The sequence below is a fragment of the Equus przewalskii genome, chromosome 17, assembly GCF_037783145.1.
Source record: "Equus przewalskii isolate Varuska chromosome 17, EquPr2, whole genome shotgun sequence".
Lineage (NCBI taxonomy): Eukaryota > Metazoa > Chordata > Mammalia > Perissodactyla > Equidae > Equus > Equus przewalskii.
In genome coordinates, this window is record NC_091847.1 from 20,351,079 (window position 1) to 20,373,088 (window position 22,010).

The 22,010-nt window shown below is 37.6% G+C and overlaps 1 protein-coding gene across 3 annotated transcripts in view; it reads left to right on the top strand.

The window, feature by feature from the left end:
* THSD7B (thrombospondin type 1 domain containing 7B) overlaps nucleotides 1–22,010 on the top strand; it is a 795,232-nt gene that overhangs the window by 329,359 nt on the left and 443,863 nt on the right. The gene's annotated exons all lie outside the window — the stretch shown is intronic.

Here is a 22,010-nt window from a genome sequence, read left to right on the forward strand (position 1 = left end):
CCTAGCCTAAAAGTTAATATGCTTTCAAAATATGCACCTTCTCTAACACTGATTTTCCCCCTGACACTTATTTACTCATTGGTCTAATAATCTCTTTCTAGCTAAATTTGGCAACTATTCAAGTTCTAGGGGCTGGAAAGCAGCCCCAGGAAGCACAGAGCTCCTGTAAGAACTTGTTTCCACTGATAATGATTTTAGATGTCAGGGCTCAGTGTGGAGTTTGCGGCTTTAGCATCAAAGCTTTTAATGACTTGCTAACTCTAATTGTTTTTCAGCTAGGATTTTATGGATTTCTGCTTCCTGATTATTCTTACGTCTTACATAAGCTGCGTGGCTTTCCTTTATGACCCTGCACAAAACGTCTATTGTGATAATACTATCTCAAAGATCCTCGAAAATCTGTAACCTGTTTCAAAGACAAAGATGATTATTTCTTTTTACTCAGTTTCCAAACGTCTTGAGGTGGACTTAAAACTTAAAAGACATGGTGTCTGTATGCCAGACATCGATCTGCTTACTCTCTTCTTAAAACTCTGAAGCTCAATTTGTAAAACTTTTTCCTGATTTCTCTTTTATCCTTAGTAGAGTCAAAAATCCTATATAGTATAATTTAGATCTTGTTGTCACAGGTCAACATGATTTGTTCTTCTTTTTATGTCAGATAGAAGACTTCTTAAAGGAGCTTTGTTTTCTTTTTCTTACACCCTACTTTGAACATTATGTTGTACTTTTGACTCAGCTTTACATAGCAGTTTCCGTATACCATTTACAATTGTAAGCATGTTTTACCAATATGTTGACCATTTATATCATTGGGTGGGAGGATCCTGACTTATGAAATAGATCTGTTTCTGAGTACTTCATCATCGTTTCCAAATGAGAACATGGGTGAGCATTTTGGGGGAAAATGCAGAAGGTGAAAGAAATTTTTATTAAGGTATACTTGATATTTGATGTTAGAGGACAGAAACTAGAAGATTTCTGAGAGTGTTGATGTTTATCCAGAGGATCCTCGAAGCCAGGAAAAACAGGAGGGCTAGGGAAGGAGAGAGCAAGGGGGTTTGGTGATGGAACTGGCAGATGGGTGAGGTCCATAACTAATTTGGGATATGGGCAGGTGAGGTTAGTTTTAAGGGCCTGGATGGGACAGTCATGGCAAAGACGCATATTGCATGACTCATTCCTTAATATGTTTTAATAGTATATATAGCTCTACCCCCACCACCTTGCTCAAAGGGCTGGACTGCATTATCATTTCAAGCTCCATAATTACTACAATCCCCTCTCCCTCCCAAACCCCACCTCCTTTTTGAGGGAAACCATGTGTACGTTCATCTTTGGGAATGTTTCTTTTTAATTGGAGAGTAATGGAATAGATGTTCTCTATTGGTAAGATAGGGAAACTTTCTTACTTGTGTTCATATAACACAGTAGCAATACATTTATTAACTGCCCAATATTAAGTGACTGTCTCTCAGCTCCAAAATGACCTTCTCTTCTCTTCTTTATGCAGGCGAAGGCTAGATGTCAAAGTATAACTTTAGCAGTGTTGTTGTGACCATTCCTGTTATCTTTATTAACTGAGATAGGTGAATAAGGATGTCTACAATTTGAAAGGGGCTGGAGGTTGTCTGGTACAAACCTTTCTCAAACGCAGTGATTTCGTTTTGAAGCATCCATGAGTGTGGTTTCAACTGCATGCTAGTGATAACTAATTCATTGCTCTATAAAGTTCTAATTATTCTGTAGACTTCTCTTAGATTGAATTGCTTCTTGTTAATTTCCATCCACTTTTTCTAGTTCTGCACTTAGGAGCTACATAAAACTAATCCTTTTTTCGTATAAAAATCCTTCAAAAATTTATAAACAGCTACACTATATTCTCTACATTTTCCTCTATTTCAAACACCCTCAGTCTTCAACTTTTCCTCATGGGTCATATTTTCATGTTCTTTCATCATAAAGGATGCTTAATGAACTCTAATCATTTCATAATGAAGTGTGATTGCCTTTCTGTGTGGTTACTGTCTATTTAAAAATCAGCCTTTGAATTTTGCCTGGGATTATTATCGCACTGAATACATTGTGGAATCCACCCTTTTTCTCTTTTGGAATAACTGTTCAAAATTGGTTTGTTTTCTCCCTCCACTTCTGTGTCCAAAATTCCTCATGTAGAAAGGCCCCAAATAATCTATCTAAAGCAGCCTGAAGGGACAAAGTTCCTTGGGTGAGAGTGGGGAGTGGGAGTTTTAGTGGATCTTCTAGTTATGTGGAATCTTTAAAAAGGGGAGGTTGGGCAAGTGAGGCCTCAACTTCTCTAATAAAGTAAAAAGAGATTCCCCTCCTTGCCATGCACACAATGTAGGAGGTTAACTAGTTTTTCCTTTAGAATAGTGCTTCTCAGATTTTAATGAGCATACAAATTACCTTAGTATCTTTTAAAATACAGATTTTGATTTAGTTGGTCTAGGGTGGGGTTGGTATCCTGCCTCTCAGGAGATGCCTATGCTGTTGCTCCCTGGACCACACTTTGAGTAGCACCATCCAATAGAAATCAAGTGTGAGTCACAAATGTGAGTTGCGTATGTAATTCTCAGTTTTCCAGTAGCACATTAAAAATGAAAAAAGAAATAGGTGAAATTAATGTTAATAATATATTTTATTTAACCCAATATATCCAAAACATTATCATATCAACATACAATCAATATAAAAATAATTGAGATCTTTCAATTCTTTTTTTTGTGCTGTGTCTAAAATTTTATATAATTTATACTTACAGTGCATCTCCTATTAGATTAGCCACATTTCAAGTGCTTGATAGCTTTATGTGGCTATGTGACTCTTGGCTGCCATATTGGGGATTTAGATCTCCCAGAACCTGGAAATAATCTAAATAATTAATCTTTGTTGTTGCTTACTTTGTGCTTGGTGCTGCTATGAGATGTAAATGCCATATAAATGCTTTAGATGAATTATTTCATGAGATCCTCACAACATCCCTATACCATAAGCAACAATATTATCCTTATTATACACATATAGAAGAAAGCCAGGCTTTGAGCTTGCAGTAACTGACCAAAAGTCACAATGGCAGGGCCAGGATTCAGATCTAGAGAGTGTGACTCTGGAGCCCGTGTTCTTAACCAGTGTTCCAAGTCAGAGGGCCCTCTGAAGGAAGCAAGTCCTCATGGAATGGAAGCAGCCGGTCTGGCCTTGAGGAAGAAAGACCAGGCAAGATGATTCTCTGTGGAAGAACGTGGTCACTAAACTCTGACACTGAGTTTCAAATTTCTTTTTATGCAAGGTAGTTTCCGTATGGCATCCTTAAGGCTTTAGTACAGTTGACTAACTTCTACAGCTTAGTAATAGAGGCTTCCAGTTGACTGTACCTATGGGAATTAAGGTAGGTGGAGAAGCCAGGGGATCTTGTGTACAAGCTTTCAGAGGTAGGACCCAAGGGGACAGGGTTACCTGGGTGAGCTGAGCCAGCATTCCAAACGATTATGGGACCTGCCTCAGGATGTGCACTCCCACTCTGGGGGAATCCTCAGACTCATTCCCAGGGGCCAGGTCTTCTACAGTCCAGGGGGGTGAGGGTGTGAATGATTATGTTTGTATCAAGGGAAACAGCACCTGTGGGCCCTTCTCTCCCATCTAAACTGTGTTTGAGGCCTTGGTTATGTAAATTCTCTCTCTTTTCTGGGCTGTAATTTACCTAGAGCAGAAGGTTAATTTTATTTTGAAAAGCTACATGATCTTTTTGCCTATTTTAGATTTTTCATCCCTTCTTAATCAAGTTGCTTCTACCCTTTTCAGATGTAGACAAGGATTTCAGTAATAACAACAACAATGAGAGTGTCAAAGGTAAATTACTTCATGGTGCCTAGAAGGGCAGGTTCTGGACTCATTCAGATCCTGGATGTGGACCTACGCACTGCTTATCAAGCCATGCTGTGGCAGGCATCCCATGTATAAAGTGGAAGAAGATGGGCATAGATGGTAGATCAGGGCCAATCTTCCTCAGCAAAAAGAGGAGGATTGGAGGTGGATGTTAGCTCATGGCTAATCTTCCTGCCCCTCCCCCCCAATAAATAGTAAACTTAAAATGCTTAGCTTAGTCCCTGACACTTAGAAAATATTCAGTAAATGTTAACTCTTAAACTATTGTTATTGCTATTCTTCCCCTTATATCTCATTATTCTACTCGCCCAAGCTGAAAAGTTATCCAGTCGTTTTACTTATTTTTCTCACCATAAAACTTTGAAAGTACGTCTTCCCCTCTTTTGGCTTTCCTTAGCAATTTCACAGGCCCAATTTTTTCCAAGCTTTAGCCGTCATAACATTATTATAATGCCATACTGAAGTCACTAATACGTGCTGTTGGTTGCGTTTCCTTCTTTCTAAATTTGTGAAGTCTTTAAAAATATGTGCTCATTGAAGAGCTCACTATGCAGCTTCATAAGGTCCCCTTGGAGCTTGATTCTATTGAATCCTCTTTGGAGTTCTTGCAATTTTGGGGTCCAAATTCCTTTTTGGGAGGAGCCTACACCTTAAAATATATTTCTTCTTAAGGGATTTAGTCCATGGCTTTCCTCTGATCCTTTTGGAACTTGCATTTCTGAGCTCTGGGGTGCAAGTCTAGCTCAGCCCTCTGTCTCTTTCACAGACTCTAAAGGAACTTGGAGGGCAACCCGGAAGGAGCAGGTGGTCCATCCATGGTGGTCCCCACTCTTGACTCATCTCTATCTTAGAAACAAATTCAGTCTCTGAACACAATCTCCAAACAGAGCTCCAATGAAACAATGATTTAATGAGAAATGGATGTTTTCCTGAAGAGTTGAGGGAACTAAAAAATGAAGAGACACAACCAATTAAACTATTTAACTCAGTAGCATTCCTCATTAGGGCACTGGTCTTCCTCAATATCCTCCTCCCAATTCTTATTCTCTGATGGCCTCTTTATCCCCTTTTTGTCTTTAAACTTGTACCTTTTGTATTTTTTTAAGACAATTCAATTATTTTTATGTTGATCATACTACATTTAACAAATCAAAACTTTAAGAGTTAGAAAAATAGTGTCTATATGTTGCTGCTAACTAGGTCTGTAGGGAACAGAACCTCAGTTAATCCCACTCAAATTGCTTTCCGCCAATGTTCTCATCATGTCTACACTACCACAGATAACTTCTCATTTGTCAGACTTTGTCTTGGTATAGCAGCTCTTTTCCCAACTTCCTTTAGAATTTCAACTATGAATGTGCTGCCAATAGAATTTTCACCAGGTTCTGCTTTTAGTTGAATGAGATTTTCATAAAGTATTTGCACAGCTGAAATTCTCATTTACCGTAACATATTATTTGAGTTTTAATTGAGGTATAATTTACGTATACTAAAATGTTCAGATGATAAGTATATGTTTTGATGAATGCATATCAAGAGACAAGCATTTCCATTACCCCAGAAAGTTCCCTTCTGCCCCTTCCCAGTCAGTCTCATTCCATTTCCACCCAGACTCCCATCAGAAGCAACTATTCATCTGACTTCCATAACCTTTGGTTAGTTTATACTGTTCTAGATTTTGTATAAATGGAGTCATATAGTATGTACTTTGTTGTGTTATCTTTCACTCCATACAATATTTCTGAATTTCATCCATATTATCCTGCTATTGAACAGTAATATTCCGTTGTATGAAAGTAACACAGTTTATCCATTCTCCTGTTGCCTGACATCAGGATTATTTTTAACTATTATTTATAAGGCCACAATGAATATTCTTATACAAAGTTTTTTGTGAACAAATGCTTTCATTTCTCTTGGGTAAATAGCTAGGAACAGACTTGCTGGATAATAGAGTGAGTATAGTTTTGTAAAAAAATCTCCCAATCTTTGTTTTTTTCCAAATAGATGTATGATTTTATAAACCTGCCAGCTAAGAAATATGAGGACCCGATTGCTTTGTATCCTAACTAATATTCAATGTTTTCAGTCTTCTTACCTTTGACTACTTTGGTGGGTGTGTGGTGGTAACTCGTTGTGGTTATAATTTGCGTTTCCCTGGTGACTAATGGTGTTGGGTCCTTTTTCATGTGCTCGTTGTATATCTTCTTTTGTAAAGTTGGAGTCTTTTACCCATTCGGAAGGATTAGGATGGATTTTCATCTAAAATAATAATGTAATGTCCATGTGGTCCAGCAGATTGGCTGGGCTTATCAGTCTCTTCAAAGGTTACTTCTCTTCCTCCATCTCTTTTTGTGCTTCCCATGAGCTACCCACCATAGATTTAGATTCATTGATATCCAAGCAGGTGAGCATAGCTGTGACATTTAATGAGAAAATGGATGTGAAACCACCATATTCTGAAAGTTTTGCCAATTAGAATTATTTTCCTATCTCCTTTTTAATATCAAATTTGGTGTTTTTTAAAGAAAATTGTGTGCCATACTCTAGTTGAGTACCCTAGCCCAGCAAGTCATGGTGTTATTTACAATATCTTATTTACCTCCTTCTGTTATATTCCAGTTCATTCCATATGCTCATATTATTTTAGACTGTCTGCAAGTATTTACTGTTATGCATTACTGACAATGTGTTCCACTGTTGTTTTATTTTGTTGTATCATTCAGTATTCTGTCTTCCATCTATTTCATTTTGCAGCTTTATATTGGTCTTTTTCATTCTTTCCTTTTACTTTCAGCTTGAAGTTCACCCTATAATTATTCACTGAGTATTAACTGCAGTGTTAATTTGCAGCCTCTGTAGTGTTGGCATGTTGCTGTTTATTGAGGGTCAGGAGGGTATGTGCATAGAATTATTTTCAAGTAATGTTAACTAGATCGCACTTAGCCATTCCCATTTTCCTAGCAGAACATTTGAGAATTTCTTCTGCTGATAATTTTTATCTTGTAAAAGCTGAGTAAGTAATGAGAGGTTCTACTACTCTGGATCTAAAGGAACACATTTATGAGGCAATTTGGATGTAGTGTCGAGCCAGTGTGATACAGATGCAAATCCACCCACTGATCATTGCTTCAATGGGACCCTCAGGTAAGCCAGGAGGAGGCCCAATCACAGTACGCACTTGGTATTAAGAAGATTAAGGAGCAGGAGAAGGAGGAGGATTTTCTCTCTAGCTGTTTGTAGTCATCTGACTTCCAGCTATGGAATCCTGAACAGTCTACACCAAACCCTTGAGTAGTTTGCCAGCCAGTGGGCCATGATATTGGGTGGTGAATAAAAGGAGAGCTAGAAATTCCTCCAAACTGTCCTTTGATTGACACAGGTATTGCATTCACCTTCATGATTTATTGTGAGATGCTCTAGGAAGCCTTCCATAGTAGAAATATTTTTGCTGAAATTCTGCCATTAGGAATCTATTCCTTTTGCTTAAGACTGTGTTTAAGTAACAGTATCCTCAGTGAAAGGATAACACATTATACCAAAGACTTTATGACATTACATGTCAAGGATACTTTAATCTGAACTAGTTTAATGAGACTACATTCCATGAAATTTTTCTTTTGTCTAATCATTTTTTTATTTACAAAAGAAATGTGTTATTATAAAAATTTACATAAAGATTATGTACTGCAGAAAGTTAAAAAAATTTCCCTCAAGGCTGCCCCAATAATCTCAGGGATAGTTATTATAAAGGAATTGGCATAAATACTTCCATATCTAATTTTGTTTGTGTACAACACACACACACACACACAATACACACACATCTAAATGTGCATTCAGGTGTATTTTTTTTCCTTATTACAAAAAAGAAAGCTTACCTGGCATAATTTTTTGCAACTTGCCTTTCGTCACTTGATTTTTCTATGATGGTACATATATAGAGATGCCTCATTATAACAGTTGCATAATGTCCAAGATAGGGATTATCTTAGTTAATTTAATCATTTCCCATTAGTAGGGCATTTAGAACTTTTATTTCTTATAACAAATAGTGTTGAGGAGAACATCGAGCTATACATCTAGCTTTGTTTAAATGTCTAATGTCAATATTTTAACATGATTCCTAGAAGTGGGATTGTTGGATTTGTGCATTTCAGACTTTCATAGATACAGCCAAAATTTCTTCCAAAAATGCCGTACCATGTTAAAGTTTATTAACAGTGCCCAAGCATGCCAGTTTCTTCATGTTCTTGTCAGTACTATTTTCATTTGTCCTTAGTTTTTGCCAACTGGATAAGAAAGAAATGTAGTCTTATTGTTTAAAGTTTATTTCCTTGATCGTTAGTGAGAATTTATTTATCCAACAAATATTTATTGAGCACCCATTATATGCTAGGAACCGTTGCATACACTTGGAATATAGCTGTAAACAAAGGGAAGTCCTTCTTGTGGTATTGACATTCTTATGAGAAGAGGAAGATAATGGATAATTTGACAAAAAATAACAGATTGGAAGGTGATAAGTGCTATGAAGAAAAATAATACTGCCTAAGAAAAGAGATAATAGTGACGAGATGGGTGAGGCTATGTATCACTTTAAATAGGGAAGTCAGAAAGAATCTTTCTTGAGAGGTGATATTTGAGCAGAGACTTAACTAAAGGAAGGGAATGAGATTGCAGCTTTTTGGGAAGAGTCTTCCAGGCAGAGGAAAACAGTGCAACGTCCCAGGGTAGCAATATACTTGGAATGTTCCCTGATGGAGCCAAGAGAATCTCACATGGAGGAGGGTGAGGCAAGGGAGACAGGCAGGAGGTGAGTTCCTGGGTTGGCCCTGGACCAGGACCAGGTCATGCAGAGACAGCTGGCTAAGCCAACTGTTTGAGATTTCATTCGGTGAGATAAGATGTCCAGTTTCTCTGAGCATTATTGCAGCCCAGTGGTGAACCAAGGGCAGGGCAATGCACGTGGTAAACCTGCAGCAGCCAATAAGGGTTCATTGTTTGTAAAGAATTCGTAAGCAAATTGGAGCAATTAGAAAAAGTAGAGAGAAACTGGATTAGTAGTTGCCAGGTTAATTAGTGGTGAGAGGGGTTGGGTGTGGCTATAAAGGGCATCCCACAAGAGAGCCTTGTGGTGATGGAACGCTTTTGTATCTTGATTGTCTTTCTGGTTATATGAATCTACACAAGTGAAAAAATTTCATAAAACTACACACACACACACACACACACAAATGAATGCATGTAAAACTGGTGAACTCTTAGTAAGCTCTGTAGATTGTACCAATGTCTATTTCCTGGTTTTGATATTGTTCTCTAGTTATGCAAGAAGTTACATGGAGGAAAGTTAGTGAAAAGTACACAGGAACTCCATGCACACTTTTTTTGGTAACTTCCTGTGACTCTGTACTTACTTCAAAATATAAAGTAACAGAATGTTATCACCAAGACCAGCAATTCTTAACAATATCAGCGATAAAATCTTCCTTCCCTGGGCTACTCCTACTGGCCCCCCCCACCCCCCAGCCCAGCCTTGCTACAGCCTCCAATTTGTGCTTTCTATTCTTTATTATCCCTCTTGTCTGCTAAGCACTTGGGTAGTGCATACAGTGAACTTAGTTTTGTTTTGTTTTGTTTTTTTTAAGATTTTATTTTTCCTTTTTTTCTCCCCAAAGCCCCCCGGTACATAGTTGTGTATTTTCAGTTATAGGTCCTTCTAGTTGTGGCATATGGGATGCCGCCCCAGCATGGCTTGATGAGCAGTGCCATGTCCGCGCCCAGAATTTGAACTGGCGAAACCCCGGCTTGCCAAAGCGGAGTGCGCGAACTTAACCACTCAGCCATGAGGCTGGCCCCTGAACTTAGGTTTTAATATAGATCAAGACATAGATATAGCTAGAGGTTTGTTTAAACTGTTACCAAAAACGTCTTACATATAGCCATTTTTTAAGATATGACACTCCATGCTTTGATAAACAATACACCAATAATGTTTTTAACCAAAGAAAGACTTATTATAAAATGTAGTAGGTAACTTTAAAAAATAAGCATGAGGGAAGATTGAGAAATTAAAGACAATACCTAAAACTTTATCTATTATGCTATCTTATAAATTATTACAGCTTTTATTTGATGTTCTTAAATTATCTAGGCAATGATCATAAATAAATAGTAATGTTTATCTTTTCTCATTTAATATTTATAACTTTTGTGTCTTTTTAAATTTTGTTGCTATAGCTAGGAAATCTAGTACAAGGGTAGATCATAGCATATTAGCTGGTGTCTGCCTTGTTTCTGACTTAAATATTTAGAGTTTTTCACTCTTAAATATGATTTGGTTGTGATTGATGTTAGATAGCATTTATTAAGTAAGGAAGTTTGTCTATTTGTGTGTGTGTGTATATATATGTATGTATACTCTATTTATATATGTATATAAATAAATAGTACATATATATCATATCACATATATTATACCATATTATATCATATATCATTACATGCATACACATTCACACAGATAGATAGATGGATAGATAGATAAGTAGATAGATAGATAGATAGATATACTTACTGAAATGGGTTTTTAAGTTTCCTCCCTCACTCTCATCATGCACTAAGTTATATTAACAGATATCCCAATGTTGAACCATCCTTGCATTTTTAGGGGACAAAAGTCTTGCTCTTTTAAATTTTTAATGTGCTGCTGGATTAAATTTGCAGTATTCTTTCAATGTTTTAATGTTTTTGTGGATTAAATTTGCAGTACCATAGACACAGTTGAAAAACGAATATTTTGAGTGATTATCATTTGGATTTTTACATATTTATTTATATGTGCAGTTTCATTTTATGAGAATTCTTTTTCCTCTAGTCGTCTAGTATCTAGGTGTCCTAGATAATAGACAACTAAACATCTAGTAGACTAGACGTCCTCTAGTATCAGCTTACAAAATGCAAAATGAGATTAGTTGTATGGTGAGAGTCGAAATTTAATATGGAGTAGAGGGAATAGTAACTTCAGAGTGTTGAAAAGCCCAAGCGAGCATCCCACCAACATGTATATAATCGGGCAAAAGGCAGCAAGAGGGTCCTGCATACCTGGGACCTTAAAAAATGAGACACCAGGAAAAAAAAAAAAAAAAAAAAAGAGGGCCCTGCAGACAAACTTCACAATTATGCCGAGGTTATTCCAGGCTTTTTCGGAATTTCTCACCTTGTCCCTGATCTTTTGTCTTCCGTGAATCTCTATCTCATATACAACTGGTACTAAGCACATGGATGCCTAATTAATACCTGTTTTGTAATAGTCTCTAGTTTTGAAGTGCAAATCTAATTCATTTGACCAAATTATAAGGTCACCAAAGTAGAGGATTGTGTGCTGTCTTCTCTGGGACCTTGTAGCAGTGCCTAGAAAAAGGGTTGGGTGTTAATAATGACTGCTTTACCATCAGGAAGCAGGAAGAGGGCTTTGGTGGTTCACCATTTTATTGCAATTTCAGTTCAGTTGGCATGTCTTATTTGACAGTGATCTGTGTTAAGGAGGCACTTTCTGCTTCCAGAATACTTGCTTTTGTGAAGAATGTAGTTTTTCCTTTTAAAATTATACTGCTCGTTGCTAAGAGGTTACAAAGGTAAGTGGCCTAATGTGGACCCTTTTACACTGCTCCTATTTAAATTTTTGGGCCTTGGAATCGTTAACAAATAAATTTAGCATTCTAACCTTTAATGCATGCCTCTGTTAACCTCGCTCTTAGTTCCATTAGCCATTTTTCATTCTGTGTCTTGGTATCTTACTTTTAAATGCATTGGCTAATCTCAGACCCCGAGAATCTGTTACTGATTAGTTCTTCTGTGTACTGTGTTCTCATTGATATGGAATCATATTTCTTTTCTTGATTAGTCACAAGAATTTTTTTTTTTACTTTTTAAAATATGTGTCTCTTAGGTTTTATTAAAAACACATCTCTGATGCATTTTCTATTTTTTTCCCAAAATTTTCAAGTATAAAATAACTCACTGTAATTTATGACTATAAGGATGCCTTCTAATTTCCAGGAGGAACTTTTAAACTGACCTGACTACAGGTACCTCTTATTCTTTAAGATCATACATGAGCAGGGCCATGGGCAGCATAAACTGTGTCATTGTGTGAATTAGAGGAAAGCCTCCCTCTCTGGCTGGAAGTATTAGAAAGAGATACTCTTGTGAGCATAACTCAGAGGGTGCAGCTTGGCTAGAGGAGCATGGCTGGATTTCACTGCCCACTTTGCCCCTTTGGCAAGGTGACCTTTTGCAGGCTCAGCTTGTACAACCTTATGTAGAACCCTGTATATTAGGATTCTGCAGGTATCTCCATATTCTTTCAAATGTTTATCAAATCTTTCCTACCAAACTCTTTCCTTTTTAATATCTGGGTTAGAATTGAACTCATTTAACTATGTTAATTCACTTGTGTATTTATTCAATATTTGTCGAATGTCAACTCTGCTTGTCTATTGGAGGAGCTGGAGTTACATTGGTGAGCAGGTCAGATAGAGTGGTGTTCTGTGGAATCTGTTCTGTAGTAGCGATTTAACTTAATTTATGTTATTATTTAAATAGCTACATAGCCGTTCATCATATGTGGAATGTTTCTTTCAAACTGCTTGTTGAACAAAGAGTTCTCTATTTTATTTTCTGATTGATGATAGGCGCTTGACTAATTGAAAACCTGCTAACAGGGGCTGGCCTTGTGGCTGAGTGGTTAAGTCTATGTGCTCTTCCCTGGACAGCCCAGGATTTCGCTGGTTCAGATCCTGGATGCGGACCTAGCACCGCTCATCTACGCATGCTGAGGCAGTGTCCCACATAGCACAACCAGAAGGACCTACCAGTAGAATACATAACTATGTACTGGGGGGCTTTGGGGAGAATAATAAGAATTAAAGAAAGGAAAAAGAAGATTGGTAACAGATGTTAGTTCAGGTGCCAATCTTTAAAAAAAAAAAAGAAAGAAAACATGCTAATAATGACTCTTTGGTCAATGGTCTGGGTAGAAGTAAATGATCTAGTCCTAACGACAGGGTTGTTGCAACCTAACTGACAAGCAGAAGAAACACCCATTTCCTGAAAAAGAACATAGTCATCTGCAGAGGAAAAATGTGTCCTGAAGGAATGTGAAGTACAGGTGTGAGTAGGATGTGATAGGATTAATCAAGAGTTTTGTTTTGTTTTGTTTTGTTTTGTTTTGTTTTTTAAGTTAAGTTACCATAAATGAGTGCACCAAGTATCAGGATAGAGAATTCCAGGTTGACACTTATACTAACTGTAGGTTAATCTCAGGCAAGTCATATAACCACTTTAGGCCTTGTTTTCCTCTTTTGTAGAAACAAGCTACTGTATAAGATATTATTAATATTGCTTCCATTCCAAGATTCCATGAGGGAGCGTATCTTTGAAGGGAAAGGATGCTTCATCATTACCTGTGATCTCCCCTAGGGAGCCTCTGAATTTTGTGCAAAGCTGAGTTCTCTACTTTAAAGAACTTGAGCTGCCAAAGGTCTGAAAATTATCTGAACAACTAGGACTACTATTCATTCAGGACTTTTTCTCCCCAGAAATAATAGTCCTGATGAATATGTCTTATCTTTGAGCTTCACTGGATTGAACAAAACAATATTTGTTAGGGCACCTCAATTAAGAAAGTATAAATTAAAAAAAAAAGATTATTGCAGCTGTATCTCTGTTTATGCGATAAATATATATATATTACTCTGAAAAATTCAATTCACCTGCCCTTTTAAAAATAGGTACTAACACTTTCAGAATTAATGTTTATTTGTATTTAATAACCTATAAATACATCAATACTGCTTTTAATATAAAGTCATCTAAGTGCATTTTTAAGTCAAATGATTGTCTCATTTTTGATGCTTCCTCTCTGAAAGTGAGACTTCATAGAAGACAATTAAACAAATATATCTTTGTCCTCTTGATCTTATAACCTATTTTGGTTGATGATGTATGCAAATGTAAAAAGATTAGAGTATGCAACTTCTCAAGACAACTTTTTAAAAACATGACTACTATTTAGGCAAAAGAAGAAATTCATAAACTTCTACAGCATATCAGCTGTTTTAAATTGTCTGTATTCTCTACATGCATCAGAATTCAACCAGAAAATAGCATATCTTATTGGTTAATATATTATCTCCTGGTTATTGCTATGAAAATATCAGCATATAGATTCCAAGTTCAAGCAAAACACAGGTATCGAGAAGCACTATAGTCAAATGTAAAAGATAGATTCTAGCCTACAGCCATGGAAATGTGCTATGAATTCACAAATTTGGGAGCCTTGAACTGAAGGAGTCTAATGTGGTGATGAATAGCATGGAAAACCAGCATCACACTGGCTGGGTTCCAGTCCTGCCTCTGCCATTTCATAATTGCAGAAGCATGGGCCTTCTTTTAAAACTTCAGTTGCCTCATTGGATCCTGGAGATACTAGTAGTACTTACCTCATAGAACTGTTTTGCTATTTAAATCAGAATAAACTTGTAAATTGCTTAGCACGTAAGTTCAATATGTGTTCTAGTCCATGTGTTCTCAGTGGGGATGATATTGCTCCCCAAGGGTACAAAAACTGATTCTTGGGGTGAAAAAGATTTTACACTTTATACACACACACACACACACACACACAGTATATTTGTGGTGTAAAAATGTTGTGGAAGAAGGAGGGACGATTAGGGAAAAAAATGTTTACCAAGACTCTGAGGGAAGAGAATGTGATGAAGGTGAGAAACGTGGGATAGTGTATTTATTTCATAGAAGCTCAATTGCTAAGAGATTTGCCCAATCCACACAGGTAGTAGTAGCTCTCAATTTAATGGGTTTTCTTAAGGGTAGTATTTTGCCTGTTTGTTTTTCAAAATCATACTCCATAAATTACTCAGAAGATTGACTACCCTACCTGTTAATCGTAAAGATATTTGAAGATACAAATACTCTCCACTAGCCCCTTCTGTATTCTGACTCGAGACTTCTGAGTTGGGTCTATGTTAGACCCCATTGGTTTAGCCGGATTAGAAGTTACTCATTTACAGTTTTGGCCTTGACATAGTGAAAAGCTATACAAGGTAGGACTTGTAATATGTGAATTGACCTGGGAGGAATGAGCTTTCATCCAGTTTTGCAATGCAGAGGCTTTGGTTAGTAAATTTTGTTTTACTTCTAAAAGTTTATAATGGAGTTCCTCATACAAAAGAATGAACTATTCTGCATTTCAGAAATTATTATGCGGTGTCTTGTTCCTATCACTACTTAGGGACCTGGTGAATCCCAGGAGCCTTCCTTTGAAGTTGAATTAACTTGCTCCGTCTAAAACGATTTGCAAATTTAAAGTGGCATATGCTAACAAGTATATCAGATACAGGCCTTCATTTTCCCTTCCTTTAAAAACAGGATGGTGTGCATATTTTAGAGAGAAATAGTTCTTTCTTGGCCCTCTAAAATAATCACCGCATATTTTCCCATTTGTTTTTTTGATCCCTTAGCAAAAGCTTTCAGCTTTGGGGTTAACAATATTGTTCTTAGAGGACCATGTCACCTTAGAAAATATGGATTTCCCTGTCTTGTTACCATTATTAAAATTTTCCATTCATTTATTCCCAGGTTGAGATACCTACCTTCTAAATGAACACAGACGAAGGTCTCACTTGCTTGGTTCTGATGGACTAAGAGGTCCTCTTGTGACCAGTACTGAAGTCTGGGAGACTCAGCTCTGCTTTCTTGTCACCTCCTTCTTAGCAAATCTTCCTGTTCCCTTTCCCTCCTCTGGGACATCCTAATCTCAGCCAGATTATTTTTTGTATGTTTTAAAACATCCTTTTTCTTTCCAATTCTTGCTCAATAGACTTAGGGACATTTTGTTGTCCCCTCTGCCCCCTCTCAGTTGATGGGTTGGATATAGCTGATAAGGAGCAAGAATGTGCCAGTGATACTCTGTGTACCCAGTGGAAGGTGAGCTTTGTACCCACTTGTCTGCCTTCCCCAGTTTCAGAGCTGCCTTAATAGTTTCTTTGCTCATCCTTTGTACTTAACCGTGGAGTGATTGTGGTGAAAAAATGAGAAATTGCATCAAAGTGCTTTTTAGCATAGTGCCTGGAACCAAGCGGGTTGTTAATAAGTATCAGCTATTATTACTAAGATTAATCAGTTAAGTGGGCATTTGTGGTCATTCCTGGGAAAACTTGCTCTCATTTAGCTCTTCCTTTGTTTCTATGGGATAATGAAGTCATTATGCTGAGTATGAAGAGGACCCTTGCACTCAATCACTTTTAAAAGCTGTCCTTCCCCGGCATTGCTTATTTCTGCTGCTGTCATCTCTGGAGATAGCTCCTTCTCCCTCCTTCCTCTTTGCCTTTTCACTTTTTCTCTTTGCCTGACCACTTCCTCATCTTTCTCTTATCTCCTTTCTATTCTCTCATCAGTAATGGTATTTTTAACTTTGTAAAGTGTAAAAGATACCATTTAGGTCAGCTCTTGTTCTTTCCATCCTCTCCATATCCCTCTTTTAGTTCTTAGCCAGAAGTCTAAGAAAAAATCAAAGAAATTCTCAAAACAGAAGAGAGAGTGTATGATGATAGAAATATATAAATATAGATCTGATGGCAACTATATTTCTCTCCTAATTATGTATTTGTTGGATACTGATTCTGATTACTTTCTAAAATTGTATACATATTTCATCTGTTTTGTCTTCATTTTTATTCTGAATATTGTTTTCCAGATTTGCCTATAGTGTTGTTACCCTGTAGCATTGAGAAAATCACTAGTTGGGAGGCATTTTTTAATTGGCTATATGAAATGAATGAAATTTGGAAAACTTTTTGACATGTAGCCAAATTTTACCTAATTATTTCTGATTGAAATAATTATTTTTAGATACTAAATTCACTGTACACACGCATCCTCCTGCCAAATTGTTTGCATGGTACTTTGCCAGGAGAGTCGCAATATGGCTAAAATTAAGCTTTATTAGGTATAATACAATGAGATGTGATTTAATTCTTTAGGCTGCCTATAAGTGCTAGAAGACAGATTTTCTTTTATTCTATCCACCAAGTTAAAAGAATGATACATTATTTTGCAAATCCCAGTGCAAAAGACAATTGAAATAATACATGGAGCTTCTTGAAGGAAAATAGCTTTCTGGTTAAAACTGTAATATTATTTATCTTTCCCCTTCAACCATTTGACTCCTTCAGTCTGTAGAAGAAACCTATTTATTTTAGCAGTAAGGTGGATTGAATTTCTGCCAAGTCAGTATACTCCCTAAATGAATATGTCAGAGGCAATATTGTTTCTCAAAAATCATTTAGAAAGCAGCATTTTTACATAAGTAGGCTCTTTCATTAGTTTTGAATTAAATCTTAGCAATTGCTGTTTCCATCATGGCTGTTTCTTGGAAAGCTCCTGGAGGGAGGGGATCCTGAGTTTTGAGTGAGAATTCCCTTTGGGGTTTACAGTGCCTGCATTTGATTTGGAAAATTGAAATGAATATAACTTCTTTGTCTCACTTCTTTGTGAAAGTTGATGTCATTGTGGAAGTCAAATATCTTATGTAAAATGAGCTGAAGATGGAACATGTTATTTGCAGTAGACCTCAGGTATTTCTAAGATAGAAAGCCGGCAAAATAAGCCAGGTTTTAGGAGTTCCCAGGAAGAAACATCATCTTTACTTTCTTTTTATCTTCACCTCTTTGAAAATACTAGAAAAAATCAATATCTTGTGACTATCCTTGACCATCTTCAAAATACGTCTTTCTTTCCAGAGGGAAAGGTGAGCTCAATTATGCCATGGCAGAATTGCCTCAAGCACTTTCTGAATCTTGAAAGACTGACTTGACTTTCCATCCAATAACAGATATATTAAAAAACACGAAAATGCCATTGACTCCTGTGATAACTCTTTTTCCTTTAAGCAAATATAACTCATTTTTTTATGAACGAGGGAGGAATGCCTGGTTATTAATTATGATTAATTAAATATTATACTTCAATTTCAGTTTAATTTCTTTTTGAGGCATTAAAAGATATTGAAATTTAGGTCTTACAAAATGGCCATCAATAGAGGTGAGGAAGAATGTAGTCTTAGTGGATCTTTGCCAACTTATTTCTGTGTTAATTCAAATTAGTTTGGATTAGAGCTTGATTTCCTTTCAAAGAAAAAAATGTGAAAGTACTCATTTTTTTTTTACAATGGTAGTCACATGCAACGATCACAACAGGCATTTTTCTTCTTAATTACAATTCATTTTGATTGAATTCGTATGCTCATCTGAAATCAACTTGTCATTAAGGAAAATCATGAACATTGTACATTTCTAGAATTAAGAACAGTTTTTTTTAATATTAAACATATTACCTACCCAGCATATTTTTCCCTTTGCTAATTAATATTCTGTTCATGGAGTAATTCATTATTTAAGGCAACTTTGCAATCATGAGTAGCAGACTTCCACGTTTCTTGTAAAGCAGGTCAATTTAATAATTACTTATTGCAAATGAAAAATTCCAGGTGAGGCACCAAAATATCCAGAGTATTAATGACTATTGCATATGTACGATCACTTAGAATACTATAATATATTCCCTAGCATTTAGACAGGTACTGCTGTGTAGCAATCTCAATTTATCCGAGTTGTAAGTTATTTTGGCTCTTTAATACTTTGTGACCGTGAAAGGTCTCTACAGGGACTATCATCACTCCCTAAAAACCTAAATATCCTCTAAAACCTTGGATTATTGTGTATCTAGTCCAGGGAATTGGTCAACGCAGGAATGGCAGAAGACTTCAAGGTGGCATGGTCTAAAAGACAGCCTGAAAAAGTGGGACAAGCACAGCCCCGCACTCAGTAAATGCACTGGTTAGAACGGGGATTCATTGCATTAGAGAAGACAGAGTCAGTAAATAGAAATACAGCCATTTCAGTCTGTAGATTCAGAGAGAGGAGTGCAGGTGAGTAGAAAAGCAGCAATTATTCTTAGAAACATAACCAGTGGAGTTTGGCCAAGAAGAAATGGCGGCTCCGTAAAGAGGAAGCTGCACAGACCATCCAATTCCAGGTGGCCCAGGTCATGACTCCCCTCCACCCCCCGTCCACCTGCAAGATAATTTTATTACAACGTGAACAGCCACATATGAAAAAATTAAATAGTTGTTTGAAGTGGAGTAAATTTTGGTCTTACGACCTTCTGCTTGGTGAGGGAGGTCTGAGAAGGGGTTTGGAGGGGTCTTGAAGTAGCAGTGAAAGAGAGGAGGATTTGGATTTTGTTTAAAGGGTTCAGTTGAGCCTGCAGCCTTTATGGATACCTTGCATCTGTCATGTTACTGACTGTCTTCAGTTCTGGTCACTATGATTCATAAACAAAATATCCTTGGTGCAAACAACCTCGTCTGTCCTTTCTGATGTCTTCATTCCATGGAAGGAAAACCAAGAGGGACAGGTGGAGGGGAGTAAGTCACCTGGGACAAGTCTCAAATCTTTCTGTGCCCTGGACTTGCAGAGTGAACATAGAGAAACTACCTAAGGTCTTTGGAGCTCAGTTTTTCAGTAAAATTGATGAATTAGACTAAATTAGCTCTAAAGCTCCCATCTAGCTCTAACAGTCAATAGGCGTAGAAATAGCCTGTGTTCACTGCTTTCCAGGAGATGACTATCTAAGTGGTCTGAAGCTGGTAAGTGCTTTGTGACTTACTCATGATTTATTTCTGGAGCAAATGTAGCCCAGGGGGTCTGACAGAGAGAGAGTTTGACCTGAGCACATTGATTCAATGCCTAAATGAAGCATCTTAGACATGTCACCTGGGACTAGAAGAATTTATTGATATGGATTAAGATCTACTGTCCGTCAAAGCAGCAGGTGCTGAAGAGGCATGAGTGCTGTGACAAATGGCTTCATTCCCACTCCTGGGCCTTCAGTTATGTCACTTAGTAGTCCCCAGGGAAATCCCTCCCTGTCCTTCTCCAGTACACCACATCCCTCCCTACTTCCAGATCTCAGCAGTACCACTAGCCCTGCAGTCCAATAGTCAACCAGTTGACAGGTGTTTATCGAGGGGATCTCTGGGGGCTTAACCTCACACTTCCCAATAATCTTCAGCAGCCCTCCACAAATAAGCCAAATAAACATCATATTTGTGTAAACACAGTGTTCTTGACAAACACAACTTCAGGACAAATTCTCTAGTCTCTTTCCAACTGCACTGCTAACCTGAAGCCTTTCCTGCTTAGACATTCTGGAGCTTCTTACGAAATTTAGTGCAGGCCTACTGTGTACCTGGGCATTGGCTGATGTATTGACTAGTTTCAATTGCAGGGCTCAACCTGAAGTATAGAGGTTGTGGCAGCAAGTGTCTACTAGGTCTTGGAGCTGAGAGGTTTGTGGTGTCTTCTCAGCATTGCTCATCAGACACTGAAGGTCTGTCTGGTGTTCAGGGACACATCCGTGACAAAGGAAAGGAAGGAGCAGTAAGGCCTTTCCAGTCTTGTTGTTGGGGCTCATGGACTCATGTATGATTAGTATCAGCTCACACTGGAATATGGGCTCCATGAAGGCAGGATCCTTATTTGTTTTATTCACTATTCTGGCTTCAGCATCTAACACAATGTTACCACATGGTAGGTGCTTATCGATGTAGGCTGAATGACCGATGACGAGGCCATGTAATGCAGTGGTTAAGAGACAGACTCTGGAGCCAGACAGCCTTGATCCAAAATCCCAGCTCTGCTGCTGACTAATTGGGAATGTGGGCAAGTGAGTAAACATTTCTGTGTCTCAGTTTCCCCATTTTTTAACTAGGGATAATAATAGTATGTCTCTCAAAGTTACGCAAGTTAAATAAATTGATGTTTGTAACCAGTGCCTGGCATGTGCTATAAATGTTTATTAAATACCTAGATGAATCAGTTTATATACCCCACTTTCTTTCCCATCATTACTGAGGTTTTGTTTTTGGACCTAAAGTCTGGATTTGTGAGAACACGTGCTCACAGGCATGGGCCCAGAACTAAACACACGTCTGCCTTAAGATCTCTGGCTATACAGCTCTCTACTTACACAATGCTCTGAAGCATCTCTTTCCATCAATTTTGTTAATGTACTACTTGACTTTCCCTTCTCAACTGAGAACTCCTTGAAAGCAGACATCATCCAAGAGGGCCTGATTTAGAGTGGGTACTCAGTGGTTGTGGAATGAATGCACGATGTACTCAGGGAGTGGCTGTGCCACGCATCTTCCCTTGCTTACTTCTAGGGAAGGATCACAGACCCCTTCCTCATCTCACAGGTTCTTCTCTACCGCTGGCTCATCAGTCTCTTAGGCACATCCTCAGTCTTGGTCACCCCAACTTCCCCATTTCGCTGTTGTCATCGCCAGCACAATCTCTATCTGATTACCACCTCTCCTCAGGCAACCCTTTCCATTACCCCAATATCTGCTCTCTCTTCCTTTCTCTGTCTCCTCCACTTGGCTTGTGATCTTTGACATTTACATTGACAATCTTGCTTTGCCCCTCCCTTTTGTTTTAAGTCAGTTCAAATTTTTGGTAAGCTGTAAAAGAATTAGTTGCAAACAAAACATTTTTTTTCCTTACTTACTGGAATAATCACCTCAAGCTGCCCCATTGTTCATTACAAACACTTTTTCCCCCAGGGATTACAACTTATTCATGACAGTATTTTTTTTTTTTTAAATTTTGCTCTTGTTTTGGTTTAGGTTCAAAGTTGTGCTGGTCAGAGAGGCGATGCATTGCCAACTTTCCCGGATTTAGCTCACTTCTTATGCAAAGAGGGAGGCAGCAAAGTAGATGGTGTGGTTCATCTCCCAATCCTCTCACACCACTCTCTGCCTTTGAAGCATTTCTAATCTGCTTAACTGATGAAGATGACAGAGAGAAAATATTTAGACAATAGTATAAGCCAGTCCATGAGATAAAACTGTCTGAACTTAAACCGTTTTCTCACAAGCTCTGAATTGCTGCAAAACCTTCTTAGCGTGAGGTCACTCTATGCAAGTGTAGTTTTGCATGTAGCTGTTCTTTTATTGTGTCATT